We start from the raw sequence: 26,902 nt of genomic DNA, 5'->3' as shown, positions 1-26,902 counted from the left end.
TCGAACCTGTTTCCTCAAATACATGGAAATGAATTTTTTCCATATTACACTACAAAGCCAGTTCATTTTTTCTTTCCGTTTGTAATAGAAAATTGGAAAATGAATGCCCGGGCAATGGCAGGTTTGTCGGCTAGAGTTTTGCATGAAATGGAAACAACTCGTAAGAATACCAGGAGTAATATAATTACCGAATAATATTTTGCACTGGTTGTAGATAGACATGAAAGTACAAGAAGGGTGAGAAATACGTTCAAATAGCGCGCAAAATCAACTGGGAGAATAGAAATACGGAAGAACCGCCTATTTACAAATGCATAAACGAAAACTCAAAAAATTAGCGATCACACGTACACAGGACGACACTTGCGCGTAAATCAAGTGTAATGTTAAATGTACAAAGAGACTCTACAGGTGTTATTGTGATTTTTCAGTACACTGAAAAATCGTGTACATGGCACTGGAATTGATTGGTGCGGCCAGAACAAAGTGCCCGAACTCCGTGGCGCATAGATTTTGGCAGCCATCCGATGGGCAGGAAACCAACTCTGGACGCATGATTAATGGGCACGAACGATGTTCACGGGTGAGGTACGTATTACAATACATCGCGGCGACAACACCATTCGTCTGTGGAGAGAAAACGGGCAGCATTCGCGGCGACGCCAGACTGCAGCACGTCATCCGTGACGGGGAAGTCCCGCTCTCCTCTGGACGGGAAACGAGGGAATTGGCGACTGCGAAGCACGACCCGCAAAATTCTCAGCTCAGCCATCTGTCGGAGTGCAAGACGAGTCAGCAGGTAGATGACGGCAGAATCTACACAGAAATTGTGTAAATTACTTTGTAATTCCGCTTTCCGTTCCCGGTGTCATGACAATGACGTTGTCCCTAAATTTGGTTAGAATTACTCACCAAGTGCAAAGTCACGAGGATTTAAGAACAGTAAACACGTAGTAACTCAAATCTCCTTATATGGTAAAGCAATGAATGCGACGCTGTCCGACAGTGTTCATCATTTCAGGAACATTAGTCATATCCTGAGGAATGTCCCCCAGTAGAGGGACCGAAGAGTCGAATACTGAAGAAGTCTGAAGAGGAATTACCGTCATCTCATCACTATCGCGAAGCCGTGATCTGTAACATCGCTTTCTGTTTCTATATATCCCAGTCAGAAAAGAACTTCGTTGTGCTTTTACTGATTGTGTTGCAGTGTTTTAACATTCCGTCAATAATGTGGACATTACAAAAATAAAACTGGCTCGTATTTTCACAAGAGTCGGTAGAAGTCTTGATTATGGCATTGATAAAGTTTCCACACAGTCATTTAAATTTTCCAAAACCCAGCGGAATGGGGCAATGATTTAGGCGCTTAAATCACATTCTAGAGTAGCGGGGTTAAATACGCATCTCGTTTTCCACATTTCCTATCCATTTTTAAAAAAATTATGTGTGTCCAATCAGTTGTATTTAATTATTACCACTAACTACAATCCATTTAAAAGTAAGAAAGACTTCATCTTTAGACACATATTGCCGAAGTCGATGAATTATACATCCGCGACTCCTGGTATATAAGGGAACAATAAGGCAGCAGCTGTTCATGAATACGTATGGCCACAGCTCAAGACAAGATTGTTTCCTCCTATCTACACCGAACAGACGGTGGCGGAATCGTGCTTCCATGTAAGTTCACTTGGAAATGAGTTCCGTTGTCACTGTTACATAGCCTGAGCTTACACGCCTTTTTGGAGAAGCGAATAAGATATCGAATGCGACTTACTTCGTTTCAGAATCACACCTGTCAACTGGGGATTGGCAAAGGCAGCAACAACACGCCACTGACTGGACCTACATTTTTGCGAATTTGCGGCAAATGAAATAGGCAAATGAATCGGCAAATTAAATAGGCTGTAAAGACAGGGATGCCGTCTTTCGCCACTACTGTTCAATCTATACGCCGAAGAAACTGTGGCGGTATTAATTCAGGATGAAACGATGCAAATGATGAGATTCGCTGACGATATTACTTTCGTCAGTGGGAGTGAATAAGAATTACAGGGCCTATTGAATGGAATGAACATTCTAATGAGTATAGAAAACTGACTGAAGGTAAATAAAAGAAAGACGGAAGTAATGAGGAGTACCAGAAATGAGATTAGCAATAAACTTAACACAAAAACCGGTGACCACGAAATGGACGAAGTGAAGGAAGTATGCAACTTCGTAATCGAAATAACTCGTGACGGCCAAAGCAAGGAGACCATAAAGTAGACTAGCATAGGTGAAAAAAGCATTCCTGGCCAAAAGAAATGTACTAATATAAAAAATTTGCCTAAATTTAAGAGCAAAATTTCGGAGAACGTTCATTTGGAGGACACTATTGTGTATAAGCGAATTATGGACGGTGTAAGAACTGGAAAAGAAGGGAAATGAAGCCTTTGAGATTGTGGTGCTATAGATGGATGTTAAAAATTAAGTGGACTGATAAGAAGAGAAATGAGCGAATCAGCGAAGAAAGGAAAATATGGAGAACACTTACAGAGGAAGGGACAGGATGGTAGGATGTGTGTTATAACATTAGGGATTAACTTCTTGGTGGTAGAGGGGAAAACTATATCGGAAGACAGAGATTGGAATATATTCAACAAATAACTGAGGAAGTTGGGTGTAAGTATTACTCTGGGATAAAGAGTTGAGGAAATCGTGAGGGGCCGCATCAGATCAGTCAGAAAACTGTTGACCTGCCCACCTCCAACACCCCAAATAAGTTGTCGAATCAATGACGAATGTTATACGCTTCTGCATCCAGCAGTAGTACATGACGGGCGAAGTCATCAGTACCCCCTCTCTACCAAAATATCTGATATGTAATTGCGTACCTTACGACCTTACAGTTCGCTAATGAGATCTATTTTCTCATTATGGAATATCGGAAGTTTTACCTTCTATGCATCGTGGCTATGAGATGTCAAGGTGTTGCAGAGAGAGAAAGAGAGAGTGAGTGAGAGAGAAAGAGAGAGAAGGAGATTCTAATCGATGGAAGTGAAGATTTGGTACCTGATCTATCACTGCACAATTATGTTACGACATAACGATAGTAGGGCCGCCGGTGACCTAGAACCATATTGATACTGATACCACAGGAACTGATTGGTATGAGCCACGCGCCTGTGATTTGTCAGCACTGGAAGACACAATAAAACATTTCCCCTGTCACATCCTGTAACCCTGCAGTAACCGCAGTACGTACCCTTCTGCCCACTAGATAAACGGCAACTTTACTTAGTTCACGGTCGAGTTCACAAGCGTCAATTAAAATTACGCACATCTTAAAAAATTAATGCCTTTGAAGTATTTTGCTTCTTACTGAGCAAGTAAACTGCAATGTTCAGAAGCTCTTAACGTTAGTTGACGTTTTTGGATTCAGCCGTTAGTTTCTATATACATACTGTTAATATTATAAATATGACTGAGAATCGCGAGCCGCACAAATACTTTATACGGAAAGCATGTGGCCCGTAGGCCGCAGTTTGACGACTACTGGTTTACACCATATCCATATACCTCAATAATGCCCCATGAAATCTTTGAACACTAAATAAAATGCAAGTAAATCATAGTAAGTTTGCTATATTACCACTCGCTTCATCTTCGAATGCACAGCCGGCCGGAGTGGCCGAGCGGTTCTAGGCGCCTCAGTCTGGAACCGCGCGACCGCTACGGTCGCAGGTTCGAATCCTGTCTCGGGCATGGATGTGTGTGATGTCCTTAGATTAGTTAGGTTTAAGTAGTTCTAAGTTCTACGGGACTGATGACCTCAGATGTTAAGTCCCATAGTGCTCAGAGCCATTTGAACCATTTTTTCGAATGCACATGTAATGAAAGTTATCTGTTTATTCGGAATACTACCACTTTAAATATTTTTGCTAGCTGAACACGTGAGCAGTTGACAGTCTCTCGTTGCCAGGGGTTGGATTATTGAGAAAAGCGCGGGCAAGCTTGTACTTTTAAAAATTCGAGTCGACTCACAGCCTTGCGCAGTAGAAATTGTGGCGTCGTGCGGAGAGGTGTTGAATCATGGCGGAATGAGCAGCTTGGATAGCGGAGGTGACGTACAGAGACTTCTACTGGAGATGTTCCATGATGTGTAACCTATGAATGAACAATGACTTTTAAGACGATTGTGTAAAGAGACAACACTTCAGAAAAAAGTAACTTATTTTGACTTCGTTAGCTGCTAGCGTGAACTCAGTAATTATTGCAGTGTAAAGATTTCATTGTGCCCAATAAAATCTACATGCAGTTAACCAGGGAGAAGTGCCACTCAGCTATTCAGTATTCTAATGAGGCCTCCCCAATTTAGAGTAGATGAATAATATTGTATTAGTAAGCAAAAAAAAGTAAATTTTTGTAATAGAACTATTTTGTAGAAGCAGACATTATCGAGTACGGCAATGTGGCGAGAGAGAATGCTGATTACTCGATGGAACTCACTTTTGTGTCATTAAAAGGATTGAATTTCAAAGTACTTCCTTTTTTCATTTATAAATATTTCACAAAGTATATACCAGCTATTCAAAGAACCATGTTCGGTAAAATTTGCGTCGTCACAACTTGCTCTTTTGCGTGAGCAATAATTAAGAATTCTGGAAAGAGAGTCAAACAACTTATTTGCTAAAACAGCAACTCAAGTAAAATAAGAATAAGAAGGCAAGCTGCAGTGCAGTGATTTATTTCAGATCTTTATTTGCGGTGCTGCCAGAGCAGAGTCAAGTTATCCTTTGCGTGGTAAGAGTTTGTTGTAGGGCCTAAATGAACATTTTTGATAATATCAGGAACAATTTTCAGTGAGTGTAATTTCATGTAAGTTCGAGAGATGCCTTTATATAAGGGCAATTCCTTAACAATCGTTCTGAGTATTCCTGTGAACTCTTCTCTTACTCAATCTAATTTACAGACAGTGAGATGCGTTTTAGATTAATTAAAATCACATTCTTGAGAAGTAATTTGCACAAGTAAGTTCATGTTCAAAAGGGAGGTAGCTACGCTCATTCTAGATCTGAATCTGTAATCGGAAGTTTAGAAGTCAGACATTTTTCAGATTTTTAGAGAGAAATTCCGTTAGATACATTTTCAGGATATAACTCCCAACTACATAGGTGACTTTCACCCACAGGTAGCGACCTGCATCAGTAACCACTACTGTAGTAACGTTGCTGAGGACGGATCCACAGACGCTTGCTCAGTAGGAGGATGAGGTCTTTGTTCACGACAGCACGCGACTTCTCTATCACAGAACTCGTACCTGTTTGTTACTTCAGTTATTACTTTATTTTGACAGAGCTCTTAATAAGACGCGTCCAGCGCGATAAACAAAGTTTTTTCAATAACAGGAACCTGTTTACAAGCCACATGACGTCCGTTGCCAAATAATAGGACAGCAAATGGCCCAGTTCAGCGATAGGTGAGTAGTTCAAGCACGTGATCGGATGAGATGACAGTAAAACGAGAGAAAGGACGTTGACTGAAGCCGCTAGGATGGGAAAGGTTTATCAACATCGACGAAGAACGTCATGACTTACTGACAATTATTCTCTGAAGCGAATAAATATAAAAGAATCAAATCTGAAAGGAATTCTAGTAACTTATTGACTGTGTTACAGTATATGTGACCTTTATTGTTTCAATGTTGATTTAAACAATGCTATTTAGCCCATGAAAATATCAATTCAAATTGTCCCCACAGTGGTACAACTTACGATTTAAAGTTTGGAGTATGCCAAGCGGTAAGACAAACGAACAGTCCTTTGCCAGACAGTATATTGCCAAGATCCCGGTATTTGCATGATGTGATAAGGTAAACAACGGAAAACCAAAATCAGAATGACTATATGGAGATTGGAGCCTCCGTCCGCCCTACTACAAGGCAGGTCCATTGAAAACACCGCAATCTCATTCGATTTATTCGTACTGTGCAATACTGTTTTATAAAGATATTATTTAATATTTCCGACCGTTGTGGCCAAGCGGTTCTAGGCGCTTCAGTCCGGAACCGCGCGACTGCTACGGTCGCAGGTTCGAATCCTGCCTCGGGCATGGATGTGTGCGATGTCCTTAGGTTGGTTAGGTTTAAGTAGTTCTAAGTTCTAGGGGACCGATGACCTCAGATGTTAAGTCCCATAGTGCGCAGAGCCATTTGAACCATTTATTTAATATTTAAAGAGCTACTGCTACACTGTTCATCCAGGATTGTCTCACGAGTGACTCGTACGGTACACTTTAGATCTCGGAAGCCACTTTCAGTTAATATCCTAGGACTACCAGAGTCACTACTGAGAGTTTCCCTGACTTTGCGCTTCGTTGTAAATTCGCTACGGCTAGACGTACGTGGCCGATTCTTCGGTCGGCCAACTTTACTCCGTCGATAATGGAGGTCAGCATGCACTGAAACTTGGTGCATCGGGCGAGAACTGTAGATGCGCAACGCTGATTTATGGATGGGAGGGAAAGAAACTTTCTCAGTGGAGAAGACAGAAATGAAACGACAAGAAGGCTCTGAAATTTGAAGCTACAGGAGACTGTTGAAAGGCAGCTGAACTGATCGAGTAAGGAACAAAGACATCTTACAATAGGCCAACGAAAAAAAAGCGTATTAAAGATCGTAATGAAACGAAGAGACGATGGGGCCATAATACAATACGACATGGGACGCTGCTCAATCATAGCTGAAGTGGTACTAGAGGGAAATAATGCAGGGTTAGCGCCAGATACAAATATATAAGGCAGATTATCAAAGTGTGACATGCAGCAGGAATAGAGAGCTGCAACAAACAAACTTTAGATCTGATGACCAAATCATGCGCAACATTTCGGATAAACTCGGAGTTTGATATGGTAACGTTATTAGCGCTCTGTTTATAAAACAGAAACAGAGGACATAAAATATTACGTACAGCCAGTAATACACTATGTGATCAAAAGTATCTGGACACCTCGCTGGAAATAATTTACAAGTTCGTGGCGCCCTCCATCGGTAATGCCGGAATTCAGTACGGTTTCGGCCCACGCTTAGCCTTGATGACAGCTTCCACTCTCGCAAGCATACGTTCAATCAGGTGCTGGAAGGTTTCTTGGGGAATGGCAGCCTATTCTTCACGGGGTACCGCACTGAGGAAAGGTATCGATGTCGGTCGGTGAGGCCTCGCACGAAGTCGACTTTCCAAAACATCGTAAAGGTGTTCTATAGGATTCAGCTCAGCACTCTGCGCAGGCCAGTCCATTACAGGGATGTTATTGGCGTGTGACCACTCCGCCACAGGCCGTGCATTATGAAAAGGTTCACGATCGTGTTGAAAGGTGCAATCGGCATCCCCCAATGTACGCCTGTGCTGTGATAGTGCCACGCAAAACAACAAGCGGTGCAAGCCCTGTCCATGAAAAACACGACCACACCATAACACCACCGAATCCGGATTTTACTGTTGGCATTAAACACGTTGGCAGTTGGCGTTCACCGGGCATTCGCCATACCCACACCCTGCGGTCGAATCGCCTCATTGTGTGCCGTGATTCGTCACTCCACACAACGTTTTTCCACAGTTCAATCGTCCAGTCTTTAAGCTCCTTACATCAAGCGAGGCGTCGCTTGGTATTTACCGGCGTGATGTTTGGTTTATGAGGGGCCGCTCGACCATGAAATCCAAGTTTTCTCAGTTTCCCCGTAAGTCACATAGTACTTGCAGTGAATCTTGATGCAGTTTGGAAGTCGTGTGTGATGGTCTGGATAGATATCTGCTATTACGACCCTCTTCAACTGTCGGCGGTCTCTGTCAGTCAACAGACGAGGTCGGCCTGTACGCTTTTGCGCTGTACGTGTCCCTTCGCGTTTCCACTTCACTGTCACATCGGAAACAGTGGACCTAGGAATGTTTAGAAGTGTGGAAATCTCGCGTACAGACGTATGACACAAGTGACACCCAATCAGCTGACCACGTTCGAAGTCCGTGGGTTCCTTGGAGCGCCCGATTCTGCCCTCTCACGATGTCTAAAGACTACTGAGGTCACTGATATGGAGTACCTGGCAATAGGTGACAGGACAATGCACCTAATATCTAATATGAGAAACATATGTTTTTGGGGGTGTCCGTATACTTTTGTATAGTTTAAGTGCAAGACAAGTGAAGGGGCACTTCAGTAGGTGACAGCCGAGGAAGGGGGGCATTCTCGTCAAAATTTTGGGACGATACAAGAATGTCGATCAACGGATTGAACACGTTGCTTGGAATTATTTAACCTCATACTGTCGATCATAACGTCGTTCGTGATGGTGCAAGTATGGAAAGGCTTTTAGTTACATTAAGGTAAATGATTAAATGAAAAATATTCTACAAGTATAGATTTTACTTAACTGAACTTTGAAACATGTGTCGATGACATCAATCTAACGTTGCTCCCTTGCATTCCTTCCACAAAATGTAATTAAATCGGATAAAGCTGAATGAGTGACTCCTTCGGCCGAGAATCATTGGCTGATTATTTTTACTACCCCTCTACAGATTTTGCTATGGGGCGAGTATTCTATCGTCCATTTGCGTACTTTTATATGAAGTGCTAAAAAAGTGTCACATGTTACTACCGGGGACAGCGCTGGCCAAAACTAAAACAAAATTCCCGTAACGATGTGTCCGGAAACCAACCCAAGTTCAGATATGGGCTACTGAAGATCACAGTTTACAGCCAGCATTCTTTTTGCAGATGAACCAGGATTAGAAGGGACAGCGTAATTAATTAACACAATACGCACTTGTGGATAGACGCAAATCCTTGAACGAACATGGAGGTGAGGCGTCCAGAAGGTTTCAGAATCACTACATGGACATGAATTGTCGCTAACAGACTCATAGGGCCAACACTGTACCAAACAGATCAACAGGTGCTATGTATCACCGATTTCTGCGCTATGCATTGCCAGCGCTGTTTCAGAACGTTACCCTTGCCGAAAGACGACGGCTGTGATTTATGCGCGGCAAGCCACACTTCATTTTCAGCGGATCGTGCCGTAGTACGGCACCGTAACGTTTTATGGGAGACGGATTGATCGAAGAGGTCTGGTAGCAAGGCCTTCCCAGTCACCTGGCCTGAATCTATTGGATTTCTGCCTATGGCGACATTTAAAGGCACTGGTGTATGCCAAACCCATCGACAGTGTGCAGGCGTTACAGTGATAGGCGTCTGTGACGCAGTGTGAAGGGAGCGAAGTGTATTTGAAAACGCTGCGAGATTCACTGCTTAGAAGTGCTGAATGATTTTTCAGGATGCATCGTAACCACATGCAGCGCTGCCTATACTGCCTACTTCGACGTAGATGTAGAGATGTAGAGAAACTGTGGACACTAGCTGGAGACGCACTGGACGTTAGAGGCACAGCACGGAGATGGGTCGATAAAGAGTAACAACGTATGCGAGCAAATACATGTACTGTCCATAAGATGCTTTCACTTCCGCCAAATGTTGAGGACCGAAATACAGTTAAAGACAGTTTCCTCGTTACGCTTTCTCTATATCTGGGTATGGGCCCTACACTATCTATACGGTTTTAACTTCAAAGGAGATGAGAACACTGTACGTGTGGTGGCACTGGAACTCAGGAATACGTTGTTCTTCATTGTAGGAGCACAGATCACCATTATCACCGCTACAGATGTGTTATTTGATCAATGTCCACGAACGAAGTGCTGTCATCTAGAGAGGAGTGCGAAGACATTAAACGAAATGTATCTTTCTGGGCCGTCTCAAGCACCGACAAGCCGTGGTCGTGGAGGTCTGAAGAAGGATAATTCCGAGGATTCTGTCCCAAAAGTATAAAGGGTAGAGACTATGGCTGCATGGGATAGTGGTTTGGAGCGAACTGGCACAGAAGTGGAATGCTGCGAGGAGATGTGTGTATTGTACTAAGAAATAACTGTTAAGAAAAAAATTCGCTATGTTGTCCCGCTCTGAGTAAATTAACATTGAAGTTAGCTAATCAGGCCGCTCCGCGGGCAAATACAAGTGGCAGAGCACGAGACTGCTCAGCCTTTGTCTCGGGTTCGATCCTTACTACAGTCCCATGTTCAGTGTATCGCTATCTTGTTCGGTTTTATGTAGCCAGACGAAAAACACTTTTGGCGACACCGTTTCTGGCGGGCAGCTTGAATTTGCGCGCGCTGCGGCCTGATTGGCTAACATCAATGCTTATTCACTCGGAAACGGCGTAAAGTATCAGATGTTTTTCTTAATAGTTATTTCTCTGCTCAGTCTATACTGCGACACCCTTACACCGTTTCTGACCACCCTGTATAACAGTACACCAGCCACTTCATTATGTTAACGTACCCTCAGATTATTTTGTAACTCTAAGTTATTACATCCTAACACACTAATATATTATCGTAAGGCACATAGCTGTAGGTTACTAACAAATTAAGAAAATATAGCTGGATTATATCATCACCTTGTTGCGCAGCCACATACACAATCAGTTAAAAATTCTTATATAATATCTGAAATGACCTGATGCAGTGCAGGTAGTATAGTACAGGTGAAAAGTCAATGGTTGCACTGCACGTGCACATGTACCTCTGACAAAATGGCTCAGTTTGCGAGACAGCAGAACGGCGTACTGTTGTTACTGACTCACTTCTCCCCGTTGACTCACGGTGACAGAAAACACGACCGTGGTGTTGACGCACCGTGGCTGCAGTGACGCATCGCCTGACATCAACACACACTGCGGCCTGTGTGACGCTTACGTCTACTTCTACACAGTACGCAGGTTGTCCCAGGGGGGATGGTTCATATCTGACAGGAACGACAATTCGAAGCAAGTTATATAAATGTGTGATGTCTGTTTTTCAGACATGTCCGAAAGAACAAACACCACACATTCATATAATTTGACAGGCACAGTTGGGCAATGAATCCACCTTCTTCATTGCGCATGCACGGATACACAGTTGTCATAACGCTGTGTCCCGGTTCGTACAGTGGTTAGCGCACCTGCCTAGTAAGCATCGTGTTCGGTCAGAGAGCTGGTTGGCCTCTGTAATAAAAAAAACTGAGTGGAAGGATCAACAGACGAACTTGAACGGATGTCATGAGACGTCCGCAACGATACATAAAAAAAACAGGAGATCCCGGGTTCGAATCCCGGTCCAGTACACATTTTTCACTCGTCGCTGCCGATTCCGCGTAATGTCCCGATGCAGCTGACTGCACTGACCCCTCTCCACCTTCAATGTACAAATAATTCGAAGCAAAGAATTCTAGTACACATGGGCTCTAAACCGCATACCTTAAGAGCAATGAGCACTTCCTCATTTTCTATGCCGTGACACAAATGTCATGCATTGCAAGCTCTTTGCTTTCCATATTTTGGTAGGACGGGTATCGGCCAAAACAAGAAAAAAGTCCAGTAAACGCAGGATCTGAAATGCATAGCCTGGGACCTATGATCACTTGTTCAGTACAAGACATGTGTTTCACAGTAACGATGATGAACAAGTGCTCATAGCTCCTAAAGCATGCATTTGAAAGCTCATGTTTACCGGACTTTTTTTCCTGTTTCGGTCCATACTCAAATATGGTAAGTAAGAAGCTTGCAGTAGGAGAGATTTGTTGCACTGTTTGTTAGGGGTCCGTGATCCCACGAACATAGATATTAGTATCCGACACCCAGGTCGATAGCAGACAGGAGTCGACTGTCGAGCGCTGCAGAAGGCAGTGAGATTAGTGTCGAGTGAAAGCAGTACTGGGAAGACGGGCAAGAATGGTGGTCCAGCTGAGTACGGTGTCAATGGCGGATGTGCCGACTGAGGAGTAAATTGTAAATTCACCGGAGTATGACGAGTGAGCACGTCCCCCTGATCGTCGTGGGGTTGACCCCCATCAATATCGATTCGCGAGTGACATGAAACAGAAAGTGACAAGTGCCGAATTACGTGTTTCGCGTCAACCATGGATTTCAGTGAGGATTGTTGTGAATGTTAACCATCATCATTGCGTGTGACGAAGATATAACCGTAATTAAACGTGTAAGGCGAAGGTAGCATCTGCCTCAGAATTTGTGTGTTAATAGAAAATATATCGCAACCTTTGCGGTCTTTAACAATAGAAAAACTTTCAATCATCAACTATTCCGTATCAGAACAGCCGCAATCTCTTGAAATACCCCCGAAACCACAGCAGAAAGACCGATGACCTTTCATCCATTAAGCACACGGTCATACATTCATAATAATTAACTGTTTTTCGGCTACGGTAAATCACACAAAACCCAATGAAGGTCATAACGGGGATTCTCTTTGTTATAGGTTCCCCACGTTCATAGAGAGCCACCATTCACTATCCCGAGTTGGAAATTTTGTCGATGTTTCTCTGCAATTCCCTGCGATACTTTCCTGTACACTAGAGAGCTGTCAGCGAATACTCCTAGTCTTATAGTGCTGCTACCTGTGCGATCAATATTTTGTATTCTTAACCATGCGAAAAAAATTAGAGAGCCTATTAGGCTTCTTTGGGGCACACCCAACGTTACGCTTGCTTCTAACGTAATGGGTTCTGAAGGTTTTGCTTCCGTGGGGATCCACAGGCTCTAGTGTTTAATAAAAGAATAAATTGTCCGTTTTAGGGTGTATTGCGCTTTATTAAAATCGTGCTGTTAACAAATTTCGGCCGTGAGCATTATCAACCACATTTGCTATGTCACGTATTGCATATCGTGCTAGTCATATTCCTTTACGTCACATACATAAAACCAGAAGCAGTACTCCACCGTAAAGTGCTGAAGCCTGACTGCATTTGTGCGGTACGTTAGTACATAATACAAGGAAAAATATACCTAAGAGAACGCTGATTCCTGCTTGAGCGTGGCGGCATGGTGATAACAATGTAGCGTCCCGCTTGAATACTTCACAGTGTAACGGTAACTCCGACCACCTGAAACGGCAATCGATGCTAACTTTAAACCTCTGCGAGGAATTTTTGAGAAAGTTGTGACCGTGAAATATCATCATAACGGGAACAGAACAATCAATCTGGGATTCGTTTCCGAAACACTCCCTCAGAGTATAACCAACACTTAACAGGTGGGTCAGGAAAAGACGTTTTTCCAGCACAAAAGCAAACTGTAATATTACGTATTAATATCGGTCGCCAGCCTAATTAGGCATTCTCGTGTCAAGCAATATAACAAAGCAGAAGGCAGTGCTAAGGCTAACCTAACCTTCCTCGACACACACACTAAACTCTTTCTTTGTATGTTTTGACACTACAACACAGATAAATGTACTACTGACTTGGAAGAGAGACAAACAAATGACCAGTGAGATAGCAAACAGTGATGTATGCCTCTCAACAAGCGTACCTTAAATGTGCTAGATGCAGTAGTTTATAGAACCAATCACCAACACGATTGAAACTAGTAGCAATACTAAACAGTGAAGAGCATGAAATGAGTCTGATTTAAATCAGGGGGTCTGTTAATGATCATACTGTATAATATACCTGCTTAATACAGGATCTCTATGCCTGTGCATCAATCAGTTTGCATTAGAATAGCTAACACAGTAAATATTTCTTTCTTAAGCTCAGTTTTAAGCAATTAAACAGAATGCAAATCTAACTACACTGGCTCTGAAGGAGCCTTTGCTTTGCTTCATTAACTAACTAGCATAGTACATGACGTCCCTTGAACTTTCTTGTGTGAGAAATGGTAAGTATTTCCATCAATAATTATCAATTAAGTAAAGCACAACAAACTATAACTTTTTAAATAATAATGTGCTTTAGTAAGCAGTCTTTTGACCAACTCAAAATACAGTTGGCTGTGCAAATGCCAGCACAACATTAAATTCAAGTTCAAACTCTTTCTCACGAAACAAACTCTGATAAAACATCGTAATTCTGACCTAAGTTCATAAATGTTACGATTAATAATCTTTTTCACTTCAGATCAACTTTACTATTTTCAGGCACTTTTCGAGTAAGGAAAATTATTTTAGAAAATGACTGCAAATTAATTTAAATTTCTCAAACTATAAAACTGAACTTTAGACACTATGACTCCACACACTAGAAATCAATCACAACTATTTTTACAGTTGCCAAATAAGTCTTTCCATAACAGATTGGGACACTCGGAATTAATTTCACTAGGATAGGGTTCCTAACCAGTTTGTGATTTCGGATAATGACGGGTGTAAGATAGAATTTTTAGCAATAGCACGATTATTATTAAAATCAACCAAATTTCACAAATACCTGGTCCAATTAGTGTGTGCCAAATATAAACAATTTAGTGAAAGGCTGATGGTACTGGTTTCGTAATTTGCAGTGGCTCTTAACATGGTAGCGATGCAGTCATGCCCCGTTACAGATCTTCTTGGCGTAGGAATTATAATGTTTTAGGCCTAAAAACCATGCCATGATAATAGTATCACGAAATACAGCATCAGAGGCCCATAAATACTGCTCTTAAGCTCCTCTGTCCTTAAAACTCCAAGAATATGAGCCACAATAATCCACTACTGCTAGCGAGATGTTCATCACAGCACTGCTCAGCCCAGACTCCTTACCCGTCACAAAGGACGAGTTGCCACTTGCGCGCCAACCACACCTTTTCCCCTCCGCCAGGCTACTTCCGTAGCTACCGGGGCTTCCCCACATCTTTTACATTCAACCCAACGTTCCCTAACTATGGAGTCGTTTACAGTACATTATACAACAATCATTCCAGTGGTTATTTAAATCCACATGCACAGTTTAAACAACATCGTTAAAAGAGTTCATATAACTGAAATATGTATACACAGACAAAGAATTTGCATGACAGATACAACACGCTACATAAGCAGCACGACAAACTGATATAAAAATATCGATAGAGATAGAAAATAGGTCGAAAATAGGTGTTAAACAGCTACATCACACAACTCGCCGCGTCGATGCAGGGCAAGCAAGAGAGAGATTGAGAGGTTAACAGAAGTATTACATTCTGTACCATGCGCGCGGTTGATAAGTACGTCCAAACAAGGAGACGAGAAACAAAAAATAGCGCACGAGTGGCGGTGGAAGCCTCATTCCTTACAGTCGATGACGTTTATGGCGCGAGATTTCATCAGACAGACGTGTTCGGTGTAAATAAGGTGTCGCTTTTTCTGTAGGGCGGCGATATGGAAGCTTGGCGCTTGTGGTCGAATGAACAAAGGCGGCTCGCGGCAGACGGCAGCGGCGGGATCGATACCGCCAGCACAGCGCACCGCCACCACCACCACCACCACCACCACCACCACTAGCAAGCCACCAGTCCAGTGGGGGCAGTCCGCGGCAGCGACGGCGTCCGCCACGGCTCGCAGGAGGGTCGTCCAGGCCAGCACCTGCACGCTGCTGCGTCAGCAACACGGCCGGTCCTTGGCTGCTGTTCATATACGTGCTCTCCAAACCACTGAGAAGTGCATGCCGGAGGATACTAACCAGTTTAAAAAACATTGGGGTTACTTCCCGTTCAAATCGCGTATGGAGCGCGGGAAGAATGACTGCTTCAAGGAGAATGCATCCGCTAAAAAAGAGATACGTGAGAGGCAGGGGGGAGGGTGAAGGGGGGGGGGCGAAGAAAAGCTCCAGGTACTGTTCCTCGAAGTTTACTAAGTAGGTTCTCACGAGCAGTTCGCTTCTGTCTTCAAGCACATGCCGATTCGGTTGTTTCAGAATTCCAGTGACACTCTGTCAGAAATCTCGTTCGTAGAGTGAATTTTCCCAGTCTGCCACCAGCCTTAGCTACAAATGAGTCTATGCTATCATTCCATTTCATCTATCTATATCTATATCCGGGTCCCGCTCCAGCTACTGCCGGGTTTGAGTGCTGACGAGTCCTCTGCATTTGGGTCGGCCCTCCCAACACTTTTTTTCTTCCAATTGCTGCCAGGTCACACCTCTCCTTTCCACAGATATTGTCACTCCCGTTTTCCACCGTGTTCTTGGGCGCCCTCTAGGTCTTTTTCCATCCATCTTTAGTTCTTCCATAATTTTGGGGGGGTCTCTGCCGACACATCCCCCTAACATGCCCATACCATCTTAATCTCTTTTTTTCAATTTCTTCTCTCGTACTTTCTTGTTTAAGGTCCTTTCTGATATCTACGTTCCTTACTCTGTCCATTCTTGTTTTTCCCTTAACTGCTCTGAGAAATTTCATTTCCCCTGCTTGCAGTATGCTAAAGTCCCTTTCTGTCATTGTCCATGTTTCTCCTCCATATGTGACAATAGGGAAGTAATAACTCTTATATGTAAGGAGCTTTACTTTTTCTGAAACTTCCTTATTCCAAATCAGGTATTTTATTGTTTGGTAAAAATTGCATCCCTTCTGTAACCTCCTATTAATTTTGTTTGTTATTCTTCCATCACTAGATATTTCACTCCCTAAATAAGTAAAACTGTCTACCACTTTGAGGGGTTCTCCATTCAAAGTAATATTTCCGTTGATCCCTTTGTCTCTCTTTCATCTTTTTGTACTGATGAATATCATCAGGTCTCCCATGATTCGCACCAGTACTTGAAGAAGCATTGGAGTCAAATCCTGAGTGGTTCGTTCCGAGGTTCGTCTGTGTTTCGAAAGCAATATATGAAGACTTTCCTACTGGCTTACTAGGCCTAACGCAAGGAAGGATTTTCTGTTAGGGTTGTCTCCCTTAGCCTTTGGAGTTTCTCCTCCGCTACAAGGCAATGGTTCCCTTCTCATTTAGTCCCTAGAAAGGAGGGTTGCCTCATTTGCCAGCTACGCCGTTCCGAAGTCTTTCTTCTCCTCCGTTGCTGCCATCAACGTCTTCACTCGTAACCCTGATCTTGGGTTCCGTGTTACACCCCACGGGACTGGGTCCTTGCCTGAACTCAGCCCACCCCCGTGACGTGGACGCGCCAGACAGGAATTATCCCACACTTCTTCTGCATTTCGTGAAGTGCAGAGTTTCACATTTCCGTACATTGAAAGCAAGTTGTCCATCTTTCCACCACTGAAATATTTTCAACGTCTACCTGGATATTTCAGCGGCTTTCGTTAGGTAGTACTTCATTACAAATAACTTAATCATTTGCTAAACGTCTGAGATTACTATTAATATTATCTTCCAGGTCATTAATACGAGGGGCGCTCAGCACGTACTGCAACAAACTTGTTTTCTCTACTAGTTTCGATTGAAAAAATGTGGAATTCGTTGTGGGACATGGTGGAATATTCCCTCTTCGGCCCCTACAGTTTCATAAATTTCCGATAGATGGCGGCGCTATCCCTGGCGTTCGAAATGTAACGGAGGTGCGTTGCAAACAGAGAGCTGTCACTGAGTATATTTTGGCGGAAAACCAGAGCACAGCAGATATTCATAGGCACTTGCAGAAAGTCTACGGAGAACTAGTAGCGAACAAAAGCATGGTGATTCGTTGGGCGAGGCGTATGTCATCAGCGCAACAAGAGCACGCAAACGTGTCCGATGTGCCGCGTGCCTGCAGGCTGCACACAGTTGTGAGTCCTGCATAGTTGGAACGTGCGAACACTCTCATTCAAGGTGATCGACAGATCAAAATTAAACCCCTCGCTGCACAACTGGACGTCTCTCTTGGTAATGCTGACACACAGGAGCTCACAAAACTTCATTGAACTGTTCTTTCTCATCCAACCTACAGCTCGGATCTCCCACCTTCCGACTTCCATCTGTTCAGCCGAATGAAGGATGCACTCCACGGGAAGCAGTTCGTGGATGATGGCGAGATGATGGTCGGCTGCGACGTCGACCATTAGAATGGTACCTTGCTGGCATACAGGCCTTCCCAGTAAGTTCGCTTGCGAGGTGCCGGGGCTAGTAGTGTATTGAACACTAAATTCTTCTAGAATCTTCATATGTAAACGATACTCTAGGCCCCCCTTTTCTAACTCCAACTTTTGCTGTTGCACATGGATTAAGAAGAAACGCGAACTGACTGTAATCGACCCTGCAAGTGGAGTAGAAAAGAGTTTGGAACCTGCAATAATTTAATTTGATAGAAAATAATTAAATAAAGGAAAGTTTCATTAATGTAGTGAGAAATGAAAGGGTTGCTCTACCGATTAACATAATGAAAGTTCTGTCCTAAATAACGATTTGATTTATTATGACTAAACTCAAAATAATAAACAAAACACATGCAACATTTACAATACAGCAAATTGGATCAAATTGGGTACTCAAATAAATGCTGTGAAGGTGAAGTTGTCCATAAACTAGATTGTGACATTTATGACGAAGTGGTATGTGGAGCCAATTCCTTGCAACTCAGATCTTAACAGAAACACCCAGCCAACCCAACATTAAGTGCTGCTACAGTAGTGAGAACTAAGACAATGAACACCCAAGACAGAACAAAGTTAGAAAAGACGAACAGGCGCGCCCTGCTGAGCTCCGATTATCACCTAGCAAAATTCCCTAATCTGCTGGTGTTGCGGACATACATTACCAAGCTGTCTTCTTAACTGCAAGAACACGATCTGGCGTACCGGAGGCGATGGCTGGTTGCTTCGACGTCCTGTCGTGGTGATGATCAGGTCGCGACTATAGCCCAAAACAAATTATCCTGGTCTGGTTGTTCCAGACTAAAGACTTCCCAGCAATACAAATGCGCCTCTGAGGGAGACGAAGAAGGCCCGCCACACAATCACTGACAGTACAGTGATTGATTTTAACAAGCGAAGTCACACAGTAACTCCGATACAGTCAACTTTAGCCAAAACTGTTCAAGACAGACAACATAGGCCGTTTCTATGCAGAACGCTCAATTGCCAACTGTACTTGGAAAGTTACGTTGAAGTCGAAACTTCAGCAACTTCGTCAAACAGTTACAATTAAATAAAAGTATATTAGACAGCCAACGGAAGGCAGGCTGTCCAGAGCAGCGAGAGCTCAGTCTTGTAACCTACTCCCACCGAAAGGCGAGAGCCCTCTAGAGCACCTTTACAAGCCGAACAAAGAACATTCCCGCCCCCACGACAGTGGCTGTGGTTAAACGTTCCAATCAGCAACTCGAAAACCGGCGGAAAATTCCACTCTATTGCCGACGCACTACTATCCTACCAATGATTAGCCGGCACGGTAGCTCAGCGTGTTCAGTCAGAGGGCTGCGTGCTCTAAAAAAATGGCTCTGAGCACTATGGGACTCAACTGCTGAGGTCATTAGTCCCCTAGAACTTAAAACTAGTTAAACCTAACTAACCTAAGGACATCACAAACATCCTTGCCCGAGGCAGGATTCGAACCTGCGACCGTAGCGGTCTTGCGGTTCCAGACTGCAGCGCCTTTAACCGCACGGCCATTTTGGCTGGCTGGCTGCGTGCTCTCTGTAATAAAAAAACTGAGTCAAGGAACCAACGATCAATTTGAACGGATGTCTTGTGACGTCCGCCCCGACCAAACGCAACGAACTATATCGAACAAAATGAATAAAAAAAAAAGAGAAAAATGGAGATACTTGGCGCCAATTTCTGCGCCGATTTTGCTACGTCACAGAGCTATCCCCTGAGCCAGCCAATCACAGTAATGATTTTGCAGAAAACGCAGGAATTTGCCCGCCAAGACCGCCTGGGAACACAAGTCATTCCCACGCCTCGCTGGTAGGCCACCAGAAAGTGTTTTCAGTAAGTTTCTGTGAAGTAGCGGAATCTTTAGCCCAGCCGCTCCGTCACAGTCTTCGTGAATTATTCACGGCGCACAAGGCGCAAAGCTCACAAGCCCCCATAAGCATAAGATAAAGTCAAATTCAAGAACGAAACTACCGGTAAACATGTATTAACAAGTGGGCGAACTGGGGCACAGAGTACAAGAGCCCTGCATCACAGAACAAAATGCTCACCAAACAAGATCGCATGCTTCCGCCCTCCATTCTGGCTGTGTGTCTGTAGGGTTTAAGGGTGTAACCAAGGCCGTCTTACAATTCGAGCACCGTGTCTCCCAGACAAGTGAATTTGACAGTCCAGACCCGCTCAGCCATCAGGTCCAGCATAATTGCCAGTCGGCGCTGCTCGATGGAGTTCCTCCTGCCAGCGGTAACCAACAACGGATCCCGAGCCGATCCCGGGAGACGCTTGTCAACGCCTCGTCAACGCAACAGACGCGCGCATGCTGCGACCGGCAGATAGGTTACACTGCGCTTTCGATTAGATATTGGGTTCTGTATTGAGTTCTGTAACAAGTTTCAGCTAGTAATAGCGAATACCCTGTTCAAGAATCACAAGAGGAGGAGGTATACTTGGAAAAGGCCGGGAGATACGGGAAGATTTCAATTAGATTACATCACGGTCAGACAGAGATTCCGAAATCAGATACTGGATTGTAAGGCGTACCCAGGAGCAGATATAGACTCAGATCACAATATAGTAGTGATGAAGAGTACGCTGAAGTTCAAGACATTAGTCAGGAAGAATCAATACGCAATGAAGTGGGATACGGAAGTACTAAGGAATGACGAGATACGTTTGAAGTTCTCTAACGCTATAGATACAGCAATAAGGAATAGCGCAGTAGACAGTACAGTTGAAGAGGAATGGACATCTCTAAAAAGGGCCATCACAGAAGTTGGGAAGGAAAACATAGGTACAAAGAAGGTAGCTGCGAAGAAACCATGGGTAACAGAAGAAATACTTCAGTTGATTGATGAAAGGAGGAAGTACAAACATGTTCCGGGAAAATCAGGAATACAGAAATACAAGTCGCTGAGGAATGAAATAAACAGGAAGTGCAGGGAAGCTAAGACGAAATAGCTACAGGAAAAATGTGAAGACATCGAAAAAGATATGGTTGTCGGAAGGACAGACTCAGCAAACAGGAAAGTCAAAACAACCTTTGGTGACATTAAAAGCAACGGTGGCAACATTAAGAGTGCAACGGGAATTCCACCGTTAAATGCAGAGGAGAGAGCAGATAGGTGGAAAGAATACATTGAAAGCCTCTATGAGGGTGAAGATTTGTCTGATGTGATAGAAGAAGAAACAGGAGTCGATTTAGAAGAGATAGGGGATCCAGTATTAGAATCGGAATTTAAAAGAGCTTTGGAGGACTTACGGTCAAATAAGGCAGAAGGGATAGATAACATTCCATCAGAATTTCTAAAATCGTAGGGGAGAAGTGGCAACAAAACGACTATTCACGTTGGTGTGTAGAATATATGAGTCTGGCGATATACCATCTGACTTTCGGAAAAGCATCATCCACACAATTCCGAAGACGGCAAGAGCTGACAAGTGCGAGAATTATCGCACAATCAGCTTAACAGCTCATGCATCGAAGCTGCTTACAAGAATAGTATACAGAAGAATGGAAAAGAAAATTGAGAATGCGCTAGGTGACGATCAGTTTGGCTTTAGGAAAAGCAAAGGGACGAGAGAGGCAATTCTGACGTTACGGCTAATAATGGAAGCAAGGCTAAAGAAAAATCAAGACACTTTCATAGGATTTGTCGACCTGGAAAAAGCGTTCGACAATATAAAATGGTGCAAGCTGTTCGAGATTCTGAAAATAGTAGTGGTAAGCTATAGGGAGAGACGGGTCATATACAATATGTACAACAACCAAGAGGGAATAATAAGAGTGGGCGATCAAGAACGAAGTGCTCGTATTAAGAAGGGTGTAAGACAAGGCTGTAGCCTTTCGCCCCTACTCTTCAATCTGTACATCGAGGAAGCAATGATGGAAATAAAAGAAAGGTTCAGGAGTGGAATTAAAATACAAGGTGAAAGGATATCAATGATACGATTCACTGATGACATTGCTATCCTGAGTGAAAGTGAAGAAGACCTAAATGATCTGCTGAACGGAATGAACAGTCTAATGAGTACACAGTATGGTTTGAGAGTAAATCAGAGAAAGACGAAGGTAATGAGAAGTAGTAGAAATGAGAACAACGAGAAACTTAACATCAGGATTGATGGTCACGAAGTCAATGAAGTTAAGGAATTCTGCTACCTAGGCCGTAAAATAACCAATGACGGACGGAGCAAGGAGGACATCAAAAGCAGACTCGCTATGGCAAAAAAGGCATTTCTGGCTAATAGAAGTCTACTAATATCAAATACCGGCCTTAATTTGAGGAAGAAATTTCTGAGGATGTACGTCTGGAGTACAGCATTGTATGGTAGTGAAACATGGACTGTGGGAAAACCGGAACAGAAGAGAATCGAAGCATTTCAGATGTGGTGCTATAGACGAATGTTGAAAATTAGGTGGACTGATAAGGTAAGGAATGAGGAGGTTCTACGCAGAATCGGAGAGGAAAGGAATATGTGGAAAACACTGATAAGGAGAAGGGACAGGATGATAGGACATCTGCTACGACATGAGGGAATGACTTCCATGGTACTAGAGGGAGCTGTAGAGGGCAAAAACTGTAGAGGAAGACAGAGATTGGAATACATCAAGCAAATAATTGAGGACGTAGGTTGCAAGTGCTACTCTGAGATGAAGAGGTTAGCACAGGAAAGGAATTCGTGGCGGGCTGCATCAAACCAATCAGTAGACTGATGACCCAAAAAAAAAAAAAAAAAAAAAAAAAAACGAAAGCCCTCCTGACTTATATCTATTTTGTATAAGTTATAAACAAATGGTTGCCACTATTGGTTCAAATGGCTCTGAGCACTATGGGACTCAACTGCTGAGGTCATTAGTCCCCTAGAACTTAGAACTAGTTAAACCTAACTAACCTAAGGACATCACAAACATCCATGCCCGAGGCAGGATTCGAACCTGCGACCGTAGCGGTCTTGCGGTTCCAGACTGCAGCGCCTTTAACCGCACGGCCACTTCGGCCGGCTTGCCACTATTAAATTCCAACCATTGTGCCTTCACCGCCTTCAAAGTAATCGCCTTTGAGAACACACTTCCGACATCGGCTGTAAATCTGTTAGAAACCGTCAGCGCATACGCTTCTTGTGGAATCACTCGAATCATCATGGCCACGCTTCGTTGTATATCCGCGCCACTGCACGAGATGGGATCTGGTGCTATCAGTACGATCCGGAGATCAAGCGACAGTCAATGACATGGTGTTCGTCGACTTTCTCCGCTCCCTATAAGAGTCGGCTGACAAAATCCAAGATTAAGCCGATATTGATCACGTTTTTCGACAGGAAGGGTTTGAGCCAACATGGATCTCTATCCGAGGGAGGCAGGAAATACAACGAACACCGTCGCATTGACTGTCGCTTGGTCTCCGAATTGCATTGGAAGCACCAGGTCTCATCTCCTCTAACAATGCGAATGCCCGACAGTGCATGACCACCGAGCTTCGCGCGATCCCACAAAAAGCATTTATTGACAGTTTCCAACAGCTTTCTCAGCTGATGTCAGAAGCGTGTTACAGCTAATGGTGATTACATTGAAGGTCAATATAGATATTTCCTTCGTAACTCTCGTTTCCTCTATTTTCTGAGCACATTGATCGAACTTTTAAGATGCATCTTGTATAATGGAATCAAAGGGAAAGAGAAACGGATTAGTACAACACCGAAGTTTCAGGACAGTATAATGACTGCACGAAGTTAGTACTATACAAGTTTCAAGGTATTGAGCTGGCCTGTACTTTTCTAAGACGGCAGGCAGAGAACGGTGGGCTACAGTCCACCACAAGGAAATAACGGCGGGAGAGAAGAATGAAAGTTTCGCATGTCTGACCCTCTTTTATGTCATATAGTGCGTTTTCTTCAAGCTCTGATTATGAAGAAGGGCACTGTGTCTTCGCCTAGCATGTTGCACGAAAGCCGTTAACGTGCGGGAATATGTGGATACTTTCCTTGCGCGTCGCAAAATCGAACCACGTTTGTGATGTTCCTGAGGTACTTTCTGAGAGAGTGCTTCCATCCTCCTTCCTTCCAATTAGGCAGCTTTGATTGGCTTCTGATTTGGCAACGTGGGTTTTCCAGACTGGGGACTGATCAGCATCGCCAGTCCTGTCTCATCCACTGATATCCACCGGGAGCAACAATGGTCCATTCTGTGTAACAGAGGAACAGGAATCCTGGATTAAATGTAACGATCACGAGGGCGATAGGAATCTCTATAATAACAATACTCTCAACAAGCTTGGGCCACGGACGAGGATCTGAATGATTGTTTAGGTGCAAACATTTACAGTACGACAGTGCACTTCAGTTCAACATCAGACAGTCAACGAAACTCAAGAAGAAGTGTTCACTGAAGCTCGCTGTTTATTCCCAACACGCAGTTAGACAGGAACCACTCACTGTCTCTCTGACATGAATTATGAAAGAAGAAGCAGCTACAAAACTCCTAATAAGTAAAAAAATCAGAAAAGAAAAAACTGTTCCACAACAGTGATCTCATTCTTGACAATTGTTGTCTCGCAAGGTCCCCTTCAGTTCTATGTGTGCTGTAGCGCCAAAACAGGTTGGTCCTTCTCCACCCATGCATGTGATTGTCTCTGGTTTTGGTTTTGCCATTTGCGGTTTTTCTTGGTCTTCTGATGTTGGCACAGCAGCATGGTGGCGGCCGGCAGACCAAACTCTAGCACTTATAGCGCACATGGGCACTCAGAATGGCAAGTTAAGCCTCGCATTGTTGGCCATCTGGCAGTCTGGCCGTTGTGGCTGTTTGAGCAGCAGTCTTCTTTAGAGCAGACACCTACTGGAACATGCCCATCATCTTCATGAGCACGGTGCCGAGGCTGCCGACGTCACCACTTATCACAGCATCGCCGTAGATCGTGACGGCGTCCAGTTGTTGTGGTCGGCGGATCCAGCATGGCCGCTGTCGCACCTTCCGTCTCGCCAAGTCTTCTTCTGGCTGCTGTGGCGGATACTGTAGTCTCCTGTTCCGCCTCCACTGCTGATTATGGGCCATAACGCATATCCATCATGTGTGGGCTACCCATCTGCGTTTGCAGAGTGCACTTTGTAGCATGTTTGTGTCTTATTCTTAGGATTAAGTTTGGCCACAGCTGCTGTGGCCGGATACGGAGGCAGTCCTGCACCATTGGCATCTGCTGCCAACCAGCCGACCAGCCAGCTGACTTTTCGAGGATTTCTAACCTCGTAATTTCTAGGTTTATCAGCTTAACTGCTTTTCCTACTTCCTACTCGGTTTGCTTGTTGTTACGCCTCTTCCGGTTTTTCTTCTGTGTTGGTGGCCCGTTTCCCTTCGTCTCGTGTTGCTGGTGCATGCTGACGCTACTTACGGAGCAGGTCCCGCCATCTGATGGGCGGTCGCCAGTGCACCTGGTTTCCGACGGTACTGACGATTTGGTTGTCAGACTTCCACGCACTTGCTCGCTGACTGCCGGATCTGAGCATCGGAATTCCGGCGTTCTGGTGCAGTTCAGTAGTGCCGTAGTCTTGCGGCAGGTGCCATGCAAGCCGCACTGCCTTGTTTTGTATTGTATACGATCTCTTGATTGACGTATTGGCGGCCATTCCCCACACTAAGGCGATGTATTCCAGTGCTGTGCTGCAGGCGCTATGTACAGTGTAGTGCCGCAGTGTGAGGACGGCGCCTTCCGCATTAAGCGTCGGTCCACGGAGACTCTGAGGTATCAGCCGGTGTGCAACCAGGGTATGAGGCCTCCCATGATCTGCACTGGCTAGAGATCCACCAGAATCTTCTTTCTTGTGAAAATCACTGCCTGGCTCTTGTTGCATTGAACCTGAGCATTTGGTGGCCCAAGCTCCCAGCTTATTGCAGTTCAGTTGCAATCCTCACCGCATCAGGTGGACGCTCATATTCCGCCAGAATAGCGCGGTATCGTCCGCATTGAGGGCCAGGTGGACCCTCGACGCCCTTGGGATGTCTGCCGTGGACTTGGATTTGGACTGCAGGAGGGGCCTGAGGACTGACTCGCACTCGGATGTGGTGGGCCGTCGAGATACTGCTAACTGCTCGAACGTGGAAGGCGCGGCTGCTCAAATAGGACTGAAGCTCGCGTACGTGTGACACCAAAACCCCCAGTACAAGTAGCTTGAATAGGGGGCATAGAGCCACATGCTGTCAGAAGCTCTGGAGACGTCAGGGAGTACTGCCCCAAAGGCACTCGCGACACTCCAGTACCCCGATCGGCTTCTCCATCACTGGAATGTGATGGCGCTGCGTCGAATGTACCCTTCGGAAGCAGTATCGCTAGTCAGGAAGCAGGCCTTCCTCGTTGACGCTGCAGCCAATGGGCGTAGAGTCGTTCGAAGATCTTGGACATCGATGGCAGCAGGCTTATAGAATTGTAATTTTTGGACAGCCTGTTGCCCTTCCCCACCTTCGGAATAGCTACCATCGCCGTATGTTGGATAACTGGAGGTCCTCAGGACGGACTTGAAGATGACCTTCAGAACGCGCCCTTGCGTCATTGCTCCCTCCGTCGGAGGTTCGAATCTTCTCTCGAGCATGTGTGTGTGTGTGTGTGTGTGTGTGTGTGTGTGTGTGTGTGTGTGTGTGTGTGTGTGTGTTGTTCTTAGCGTAAGTTAGTTTAAGTTGTTAAGTAGTGCGTAAGCTTAGGGACCCATGACCGCAGCAGTTTGGTCCCATAAGACCTTACCACAAAATTTCCAATTTTTCGCACTGCGTCTGATGACAATCGTTTCAGCAGCGTGTTTTCGATCTTGTCGCACCCTCCTGCTTTCCTGTGCTCCAGCTGTGTGAGCTGTTGAAGGACGTCATCTTCTGTGATGGTATCGATGGCTTCGTCTTCAGCGCGATTGTCCAGGAACACCGTTAACAGCTCCGCTACCAGGCGACCGTCGTCGTCTTCTACCAGCGCCAAGTTAGCTGTGAAGGTGTCGGCTAACACGCTGGCTTTCGTATCCGGATTATCGATGACGTCACGTGCCGCCTCGACTGGCGGGATGCGCTGGTGTTGC

Source organism: Schistocerca americana, chromosome 1 (assembly GCF_021461395.2).
Source record: "Schistocerca americana isolate TAMUIC-IGC-003095 chromosome 1, iqSchAmer2.1, whole genome shotgun sequence".
Taxonomy (NCBI): Eukaryota; Metazoa; Arthropoda; class Insecta; order Orthoptera; family Acrididae; genus Schistocerca; species Schistocerca americana.
This window is presented reverse-complemented; position numbering follows the sequence as displayed.